Below are 10,960 nucleotides of genomic sequence, written 5' to 3' on the forward strand. Positions count from 1 at the left end.
TCCCTGAATTCTTGAGACTGTGTAAGGCTGCCTGGGTTACGTAAGTTTAGTGTCAGCTGGGGCTAGGTGAGACTTTTCTCCTGAAGTATCCCTCAATAGTGTTTATGGTTCCCTCACACCATTCCTGTGTTTACCTTGCTTCTGATACACTTGGGGCTTCTTTCTTATGTATAATTCTCTATCTGGCAAATAACTATGTGAGTTAGGTCCTAAATACAGTCCTTACTACAATTCTGAGTATATCCGTATATCATATATATTCTTAAATGTTGGCTATGCCAGTTCTGCTGCTAATAATGGTAAAGATATTGCAACTTGCATCATCCCTTCAGAAGATATCTACTGCCTTTTAGCAACAAAGGAATGAATCTGTAAAGGTTTTTAAAAAATTATTTTAAAGGTAGGGTCTTGCTGGGCATTGTGGCACACACCTTTAATCCCAGCATTCAGGAGGCAGAGGTAGGAGGTTCATTGTGAGTTCAAGGCGACCCTGAGAATACAGAGTGAATTCCAGGTCAGGCTGGGCTAGTGTGAGACCCTACCTCAACAAAACAGAAAAAAAAAGGGTAGGGTTTTGCTCTAGTCCAGGCTGACCTAGACCACAGTGAGCCTCCTAACTCTGCCTCCAAAGTGGTGGGATTAAAGGCATGTGCCACCATGCCCAGTGGTTTTAAATTTCAGAACTGAAGGAATCCATGCTCTTGGAGGCTCCAATTCCAATGCATTATAAAGGTATGGTTAAGAGATAAAAATACACAGTGATTAAGAGAACATTTCTCTTTTTATTTCTTGTGTGACTTGGAAGGCTTGGTTACAGTTTTTCAAGTTATTAAATTTATTTATGTCTTATGTTTTTGACATTAATACATGCATGACAACTCTCCTTGTAAGTCAAAGGTTTGGGGTAAATTCTTGCAAATGTCTTGAGAAAAATAACTAAGAAGGGTAGGATGCGTTGCTTTTCTCAGTGCCAGAAATTGAACACAGGGCATTGTGCATGATAAGTCAGCATTCTACCACTGACTAATCTTGATGTGGAGAAAGGCATAGCATTAGCTGTACAGAGAACTTTTATCTTATCAATGAATCAAAGCAACAGAGTAGAAACCAATATAGTGAGTCACTGTTATTATTCTTTCTGACTCCTTTGTCTCAGATTTTTCAGAGCTATCTATTTGGGGGCAGGAGATATTGATCAGTGGTTAGGGCACTTGCCTGCAAAGTCTAAGGACCAGATTTCAGTTGCCCAGTACTCACATCAACCCAGGTGCACAGAGTGGCTCATGTATTGGAGTTCCTTTGCAGTGGCTGGAGGCCCTGGCATGCACATTCTATCTGCCTATTTCTCTCAAGTGAATAAACATATAAATGAAATATGCTTTTGTGGCACTTCTGTGAAATTTCATTAAAATATATAGGTAAACAAAGCTCTTAATACAGAGTCTGATACAGAGCAAATGATCAATAAAATGTGATCATTATTCTTCCATCTGTCCTTTCTTCTTTCTTCCCCCCTCTTTTTCTTTCTTATTATTTTTGAAATATGTTGCTACATAGTCCACACTGGTAATGAACTTGCTATCTTCCTGGATCATCATCCTCTGTGCTTGGATTACATGTGTATACAGTCATGCCTAGTTGAAGACATGTGGTTTTGTTTTTCTAAAGGAAAAGGGGTGTCCTGATGATCAGAGTAATGTGGATGCTGCTCCAGGAATCCTGAGTGAGACCTCAGTTCCATTACTGACTGGTTTGGGGTTTTTTGTTGACTTATATATTGTCTTCTGTTCATCTGTAAAGGAAAATAATAATGGCATGTATCTCACAGTGTTTTGTGAGGACCAGCTTCCTAAGTTCATCTGAACTGTATAAAACAGACACTGGAATACACCAATATAAATTCATCTTAAGTAAAAATATCATTGCAGCATCTGAAGCTTTAAAATTATTTATTCATACACACACACACACACACACACACACACACACACACACACATATAATAAGTATTAGTACCTTTCCTTAAATGTTTACCCTCCATATCCTATAAACTTTGTGAGATATATATTTCCATTCTTAAAACTTTTCTCCTATATATTTTCCAAAATTCAGACTACTCTTTAAATTCCAGTTGAAATGTTACCTGTAATGTTCTTCCACACTCCCACTGGCAGACCTAAGTACTCTCAAGCTTGTATTAAACTAGTTAGTTGTATGCATTGCCTCCTGCCCTGTACACATATGGATATCTAGAGGTCAAGGACATGCTTTATTTGTCACTATGTCTCCAGTGACAATAACCAGTGACATAATAGTCACACAGTGCACTTAATGACAACACAATTCATTTTGGAAGAGTACAAAGACAAAGTCCTCTGTTGCATGTTTTAGGTCATGGAACCAAATCATCATGCCCTTTGAGTCTAAGATGGAACTGCTTCCAGTCATTGCTTATAAAGATATGGCAGTAGTCAAAACAGTATCAGTCAACAAATGCAAAAGAGACTGTCAAAGTTGTAAAAATCATTATCATATAACCTTAAGTATATTTTGTACATTAAAATTTTAATTTACTTAGAATGTTGAGAAATTCAAACACAGTAGTTTCTTATCCATAGGAGACAAAGACCCAATGTGGACACTTGAAACTGAATAAAACTAAATCCTAATAATAAATAAATTAATAAATTAAATAAATTTTATATGTGCTGTTCTTTAAAATAATATATCACAATAATAAAAGTTATTTGAATATGCTGTTTTGTTTGCTCTCAAAATAGCATTTTACTGTATTTCCCCTCTTGTAATAATGTGAAATGATACAATGTTTATAAGATAAAATGAAGTGAGGAGAATACTGTACACTGTATATACTGCCTGTCTGTTGGTCAATTACTACTAAGTCATCAGATGACTTATGGCAGCACAGTGCTTAATTTCAAGTAACTTCTTTTAATTTACTTATTTGAGAGAGAGAAAGAGAGAGCAAAAGAGCGAGCCACAGCCGTCAGCCACTGCAAATGAACTCCAGATGCATGTGCCCCTTGTGCATCTGGCTTACGTGGTTCCTAGAGAATTGAACTGGGATCCTTAGGCTTTGCAGGCAAATGCCTTAACTGCTAAGCCATCTCTCCAGCCCCAGTAACTTCTTTTATTGAAGTAACTCTTGTCACCTAACCTTAAGTATTTAATTCAGGCAAAAATCATCAGTGGATACTAACCATTTTCTAGAAGGTGTAATAATTCATGCCAGTTCCATATATGGAGATCACTCCCCAATTACAAACATTAAAGGTGCCTTTACTATGAAAGAATTTTGTAGTTTCCACTTTAAGCAAATGAACAAAGTATTATGGGTAGAAAGACAACATACTACATTGGGTGACTTCCTATATGACACTATAAATATTTGCTACCTGTGCAAGACTCATAGAAATGATACATCTACATCCACTCATGAGGTCAGCTCCAGATACATTCAAGAAACTGACTGGTTTAACCTTCACATCCATTCAAAATCATAGAACAAGACACAGAAATATTCTAGGTTAACATTGACTAAAATTCTTCAAAGGCAATGCATGATTGTTAATTGATGGAGCCAAAGAAAATCAGGACAGGCAATTGCAAATATTTGGAATTATCTACATTTTGGTACCACATAAGATTAATTACTTTAATGTTGCATTATACATGTTATTGCTGTTGTGTTTTAAATATTTTTACAATAAACAATAATAATTTGCTTATTTGTGAAACTATCAAGAAAAAAAGGGAGAAGACAGATGCAGAGACAATTACAGAGGGAAAAAGTAAAACAAATGAGATTAAAGAATAATTACTAAATATTTATGATGTGTACAAAGGTGCTCATGGTAATATTTCAGTTTAACTTGAAAGAAATAAAAGATAAAAGTGAGATCTGTAACCCAATATGCATATTTTAATGGCAAGCTAAGAGTCTAGAATATCCAGGATTGTTGAGTGTTCTGTTTCACATTTTTCTTCTGAACTAGCATTTCTCACATTACTGAGGAAATTCAGACTTTGGGTCTTCCTTCTATGTGTAGTTAGTTTGCACGGCAGATACTTAGAAATGCTAACAAAATAGATTTTTAATTGGTATTTTAAGCATTCAAAACAACTTGAAAAGGCACTCTGCTAAAAATTGATTAATATATTTCATAACTACTAATTATTACTTTCATATTCTGTAATGCTAATGTTTAATGTTGCTCAAGATTCTGCAAGTCTCAAGTTGAATATCAAGCTAAAACTTTATTCATTTATTTATAATTATTTTTTTAATGTGAATTGTTCCTTTGACTCATGAGTAACTTGTCAAATAGAGACTTTAACTCAGGGCATTTCTTTCATTGAAACAAAAAAAAATCCACAAAATTCATCCCATCACCTTGTCTGATGACTTATACGAATTGCTAAGGCTAGTACAAGTTTTACATGACCTCATAATTAATACGATGCTCAGTGAGAGTAGGCTACACTACTTTGAGTTGCATTAGTCTCCTGTTGATATGTCCTAATATGGTATGGTAAAAGTTATATACCTGGCATATTTCCTTGGTCTCTATTTTACTAGACTACAGCAAAGAAAGATCTACCATTTTCCTACCCATTTTAGTTAATTCCTCTCCAAGCTCAAGGAATGTCTCACAATGACATCTTTAGAAGCTCATCAAAGCAACTGATGACATTGTTATAACTGCAAACTCCAACTTAAGAGAGAGAGAGAGAAAGAGAGAGAGAGAGAGAGAGAGAGAGAGAGAGAGAGAGATCCATGAAAATAAGATGCTGGCTGGCTATGATTTGCCTGGGATTCTGAAATTCTTTGTTTAAAATACAAATCCTAGTACATTATTGTTAAACTCTACACAGATAATTTTTGTTAAAGTTACCAAAGGACAACGCATTGCTACTTGCAACTTCTTTGGGAACGGGAAACTTTCTGATTTGGTGATAATCTGAGATGAGTGGAGACTTTACCAGTCAGCGTGAATTCACACTGGAAGAGAGAAGTACTTTAGTTATATTCAGAATTGTTTTTAAAAAGTTCACAAACGCTAATGTGCATATGAAGAAACTTTGCCAGGGAACGGTTGGCAATTTTATACTAATTCTCTTCACTATTCCTTGTTTTGAATCATCTTGAAGTCTCATGTATTTATCTTAGAAAAATTATACAGATTAAATAGTCTCTGTTTCTTTCATGTGTATTTTTATGAGGAGAGAAGGAACTAGAAAGGAGGTGAGGGAGAAATATATATTCTTATAATGCAATACTACACAATAAAAATATTTTAATCAAATGAATAAAAATCTCTTGCTTTAAATATACAGGGACATAACTCTAACTTTTCAAATGCAGAGGCTGTGGTGATTTAATCAAAGTATCACTTGTTGAATAATTAATGTGACTATTCAAGCTTAGAAAACAATATTTTTATAATAAAGCTCATTTACCATCTTTGGCTTTGGGGATTTTTTTTTCCACATAGAGAATGGTGAAGCACATTGAACTTGAGGTGAATAGATTTACTGGGACAGGGATATTTTTATCTGTAAGGGTTTATATTTTTAGGCAGAGTGTAGGAATGTCTAATGAGCAGCAAAGAAGGTCCTTAAATGAAACATATGAGTCACAGTTTTGCCCCTCATTTTTATTCAGGTCTGTAACCATATGGGCGTCAACTGAAGACTGAACCCTTTTATAGCAAATTCTATGAATATTGGTAAAACAGAATTTACAAGAGTCACAACTTTTACCTCCAGCCTGTGAGAATGAAAAGGGCCCTTTATTTTTTTCTGTGGATTTCAACAATTCCTTTGGCATCTACAAATAACAATTTTCCTTTATCAGCGTCAACATTAGCATCTATAGACACTTGTAATGAACTTGATCTTTATATCCTGTCCTTGCTGAGTGGCTACAATGGAGGAGAAACAATGCCTCCTTACATCCTTATTGGCAAAGTTGAACAGATGGAATGACAGGCCAGAATGTAGTTGATGACAGAGGTGGAAGATCTTCTTTCCCCTACATAGACATGAAGGTGATGGAATGTATACTCTTGATTATTCAGTTGCTTAAAATTAATGGATAATTATAAGAGTGAGTGGTGGTACCTTTGATGAAGTCTTCTCTCTTTATTATTAATATCCCTATCAAAGAGTCTCCATGCAGAGTATGGCTCTCATTTGAACTGCATTCTGCTTTGTGAGGCTACCTTCTGTCTTTGGAAGGACATAGCACTAAGGTACTGTCACAGCATGGAGCAGCCTTTACCAGAAAACCAAACCTGTCAGCACCTTGATCTAGGACTCCCAACCTTGAACTGTGAGAGGACAGTATATTTTCTCTAGACTTACTCAGCATCAGGTAAGTCTGTGGTTTGTTTAAGTAAGAATGTAAACATGGCAAAGAACTAGGCTATTGAGTGGTGGAGCATTTCTCTGTCCTGAGGGGAAATGTCTTAGAAAATGAAATAGTCCAGCCAACCAGCTAGTTTGCAAATGAGACACTCACAGTTCCATATGATTTTCTGCCCTCTGCAGAGGAAACTTAAGTACATCTATGTGAGAGGGGACTTCAAGGACATTGCTTTGAAGATTAATGCAAATTTTACTTAAAATTTATGTTAATTTGAGATTGCCTTTCGTTGTTGGAGTAATGCATGTTAGAAATCACATCCTAAAGCCAAATTTATGCAGTATGCACAGGTGTTTGTTCAAAATACGTGTTTTAGCTAGGACAGGCTATGAGCAGTGCACTTCTGGCCAAGGTGGCCCTGGGCAATGCCAGGGAGGTGAACAATTCTCTCATCCACTCCTCAAATGCATGAAATAATATGGAATCACCTCAGTATTCACACAATGCTAATTTCCATTTCAGCCCTCATATCACCAAATAACAAGCTTTATGGCATTCTGCATGGCTGAAATTTCAGTGTATTTTGAAATATCTTTGCAAGACAATTACCATTACTTATATATTTAGCTAAAAATGGAATTTCAGTGTCATAAAGCTAAGTAGTTTGCCCTTTTGGCATACAATTTTATTCATTTAACTTTGAGGGAAAATCATATGATTCTTTCACATATATTTTTAAAAGAAATATTTTTTATGTTTATGTATGAAAAAATTAATTATTTCAAACAACTAACTCACTCGTGTTTTTTCTAACATTAACAACAACTGTAATAGATACAAATGGCTACAAAAAAACCCTAGAGAGTCTAAAATATGTAAATGTTATTCAAAAATTAATAAACATCTTTATGTTCAAGAAAAAATATTTATTTGTTATTAATATTGTTTTTTTTTTTTCCCAAGGTAGGGTCTCACTCTAGCTCAAGCTGACCTGGAATTCACTCTGTAGTCCCAGGGTGGTCCTGAACTCATGGCGATCCTCCTACCTCTGCCTTCCAAGTGCTGGGATTTATTATAAATGTTTGTATGTTTAGGAATTAGGGAATTTGTGTTTTAAGTTCTTCAAGGTGAAATCATTTTCAGTTTGGAGGTATTTTAATTTATTAAGGCTAAAGGATTTATTCTATGTTGAAAAATGTTCTATGAGATATCTGGTTATCAATAAAGGATAACATCAAAGGGTAGTTACAGTCTACATTATACACTTCCATTATTTTAGAGCCAGGAGGTAGAGGAGCCTAATGATGTCATTAGCAGAGTTTCCTATGCAGAGCCATATATTAAAAATAAGCATCAGTGAACTCCTCCCATCTATGAACATGAATTTTACTGACCCTTCATACTGTCTCAGATTTATTTCAGTAATAGCCTTCTCCAGACATAGCAATTGCAGACTTCAGGGCACTTGTGAGCCTTGATGGCAACTGCAATTTACTTGTATAATTCCTTGAAGAAGGATGTTTTTCTTTAGAATGTGACTGGAACTGTCATTGTGTATCTGGTCCACATGAAAATAACTCATACTTGGAGGCTCACGGCCATTTCAAATAGAAAGAAGGCCACAAACTGAAAAGAAGATTAGAGAAATCATGGAAAAACTGTATATAGCTGTGGCATCACTACCCATAGTGTTGAAGCAGGATAGACCAACCTATTGTTATGTTGTGTGGGGAATCCCTCTGCATTGTACAATGAATAGGGTAATTTAGAAAAAAAAATATATATAAAGCATATATGTATATACATATGTATGTATGTATGTATTATGTATGTATGTAGATAGAGAGAGAGAGAGAGATTATGGAATTTAAGGAAAGAGAAGAAGATGAATCAGAGCAACTGTTAGGAGGCAGGAGGGGGTTCCTGGAAAGCGGGAAAGCCTGCCTACCTGGGGCCTTTTATGTGTTTATTGGACAGAGACTGAATTGATCAGTTCAGACCCTATCTCAAGCATCCAGGTGCTGTCAGGTTTCCATTGACAGCCCTGGGAAAGAGAATTCTCCATCTCCGAAGAGGCTGAGGTCTCCAGCCAAGTGGAGACCTCAGAACCACTTTAGTGAAAGAGAGGTAAGAATCTTTCCTTGAAGCTCAAGATTCTGTGAGTCTCTCTCTCTCCCTCTCTCCCTCTCTCTCTCTCTCTCTCTCTCTCTCTCTCTCTCTCTCTCTCTCTCTCTCTCTCTCATAGGGGTACTGTTACCCTTAAACTGTGTATATCTAGGTCCATTGCCACTTTAATAGTAAAAAAAGTCTCCACATATTGTTAATCATCCCATTAGCTACAAAATCAACCTCAGTGTTGGAGAAGAATGAAATCTCAGAGTGGGCTTATCAACCAGATCATCCTCTTCCAAAACTGCAGACTTCAGTCTCTTAGTGATTGGGTCATCCCTTTCACTGTCTAGAATATAATTCATTCAACTTTATATGAGACACAATCTGGACGTAAAGGAGTGAAATCATTCTGCATTCCAGATAGTCCCATTATAACCAATTAAATCTGAAGAAATTCTACATCTGTTAACCAAATTAAAATGTGGCCAAGAGGCTACTGGTTTGGAGATGAAGCACTGCTAAATAAAATATTTAAAATAAAAAAAAAAGACATTAGAATTAGACTTTAGAATTCACCTTCACCAATTCATTGGGATTTTCTTCAGTTTTCTACACCCCTTTAGACTTGACCTGGAACCACCAACAGACACAGACAACCACATTCATACAAGGCCTCTTCTCTCTGGCCAAGGGACATGGAGATGAGAAGTTCAACAAAGACCTAGTAGGGACCCATGGCAACCAGAATAGAAGATGGCTCTCTCAGTTGACAGATGCAACTACCCAAATGTTTTCTAATGGGTGAATGATTAAACAAAATCTGGGGAATTTTATTCTGGAATAGTAGCACCAGGAAATAAGAAGAAAATTCCTACTCACAGCTTACCTAGGTAAAAGCATATACTAAAAAGGAAAATTAAGTCTCAAAAGATTGCATATTATACCATTTTATTTTATATATAATTTGTGACAAAGGGCAAGGGCAAATTATTTGTCAAGTTTTCAGCATGCGAGTAACTGTGACCATAAAGAGTACCATGGAAGGATACTGTGTTTATCATACAGTTAAGTATCTTGTTTGTGGCACGAGTTACATAAAGTAATGCATGAGGGACTTGCATAGCTCTGTACACATAGGCACACAAATGAATGCCTCCATAACTTATAAAATGCAAACTATCTCAGCAGTCTACAGCAATGTCTGTTTAATTGTCTCACTGCTGTACTCTAATTATGAAAGACATTAATGCTGAGACACTCATGTGGCCTCTCTGTGAATTTCTTCTTGGCTTTCTTTGAATTCTTAATTATTCCACAACAGAAACTTTCTTAAAGATAATAATGGTCAGGCAGATAATTCAAATATTTGGTTATTTGGGCATACATAGGTAAAGTGCAGCTGATGCTAGCACTGGTTGACTTGGCCAGCTGGATATGATAGACATGGCATATTTCTTCTCCTGGCCACTGAAAGCTACTCTGATTTAGCTGACTTGTGGCAACTTCAGTCACATACCTTCAGCCTCCATTTCATTCTGGTTTCTCTTTATTTCTTTCCTTCTTTGTTCTTTCTCTCTTTCTTTCTTTCAATATAACTTTCTTACTTTCTTTCTATCTTTCTTTCTTTCTTTCTTTCATTATATTTATTGTTTGTTTGTTTGAGATAGGGTCTCACTCTAGCTCAGGCTGACATGGAATTCACTATGTAGTCTCATGGTGGCCTCAAACTCAACAGGATCCTCCTACCTCTGCTTCCCTTAGTGCAAGGATTAAAGGTAAGGTTTCTTGTCATTGCTTTTGTTGTTGTTATTGTTGTTATTTGTTTTTCTGGTTTTTTTTGTTTGTTTGTTTTCTTTTCCGTTTCTCACATGGAGAATGCTGGGTTCTGTATCTCTACTTAGCCAAAGATGACTTTGAACACCTGATCTTCCTGCTTCATCCTCCCAAGTGAAGGGATTACAAATATGTACCATGAATTCCTGAAATTTGCTTTTCTGGAATCATACTTCGATGCACTGATAGTATTAGTTACTTTACTCATTCTTTTGACTAAATACCTGGAATGAAGCAGCTTTATGGAAGGAAAAGACTTATTCTGGCTCACAGTTCAAGGAGATACCCTCTATCATGAAAAGGAAGGAATAGCAGTAGGAGTGGGAAGCAGGCTCGTCACATTGCACTTGCAGTCAGGAAGGAGAGAGAGAGATAGAACAGGAAGTAGAGCTGGGCTATAAAGACTCAAGGACCACATACAGTCACACACTTCCTCCTAAAGGTTTTATCATCTTCCAAACTAGGGGGTGGCCACTTCACACTCATATCCAAACCATAACATTAACCAAAGCTTTCTCATGATACTCATTTTCTTTCTATCTTTATAAAATTTTCTTTCTGCTGAATAGTGCTTTGGAATATTGAAGAGCTACACATTAATAAAAGATGACAAATCAATCAGGGATT

Source organism: Jaculus jaculus, chromosome 5 (genome assembly GCF_020740685.1).
Source record: "Jaculus jaculus isolate mJacJac1 chromosome 5, mJacJac1.mat.Y.cur, whole genome shotgun sequence".
NCBI classification, from domain to species: domain Eukaryota; kingdom Metazoa; phylum Chordata; class Mammalia; order Rodentia; family Dipodidae; genus Jaculus; species Jaculus jaculus.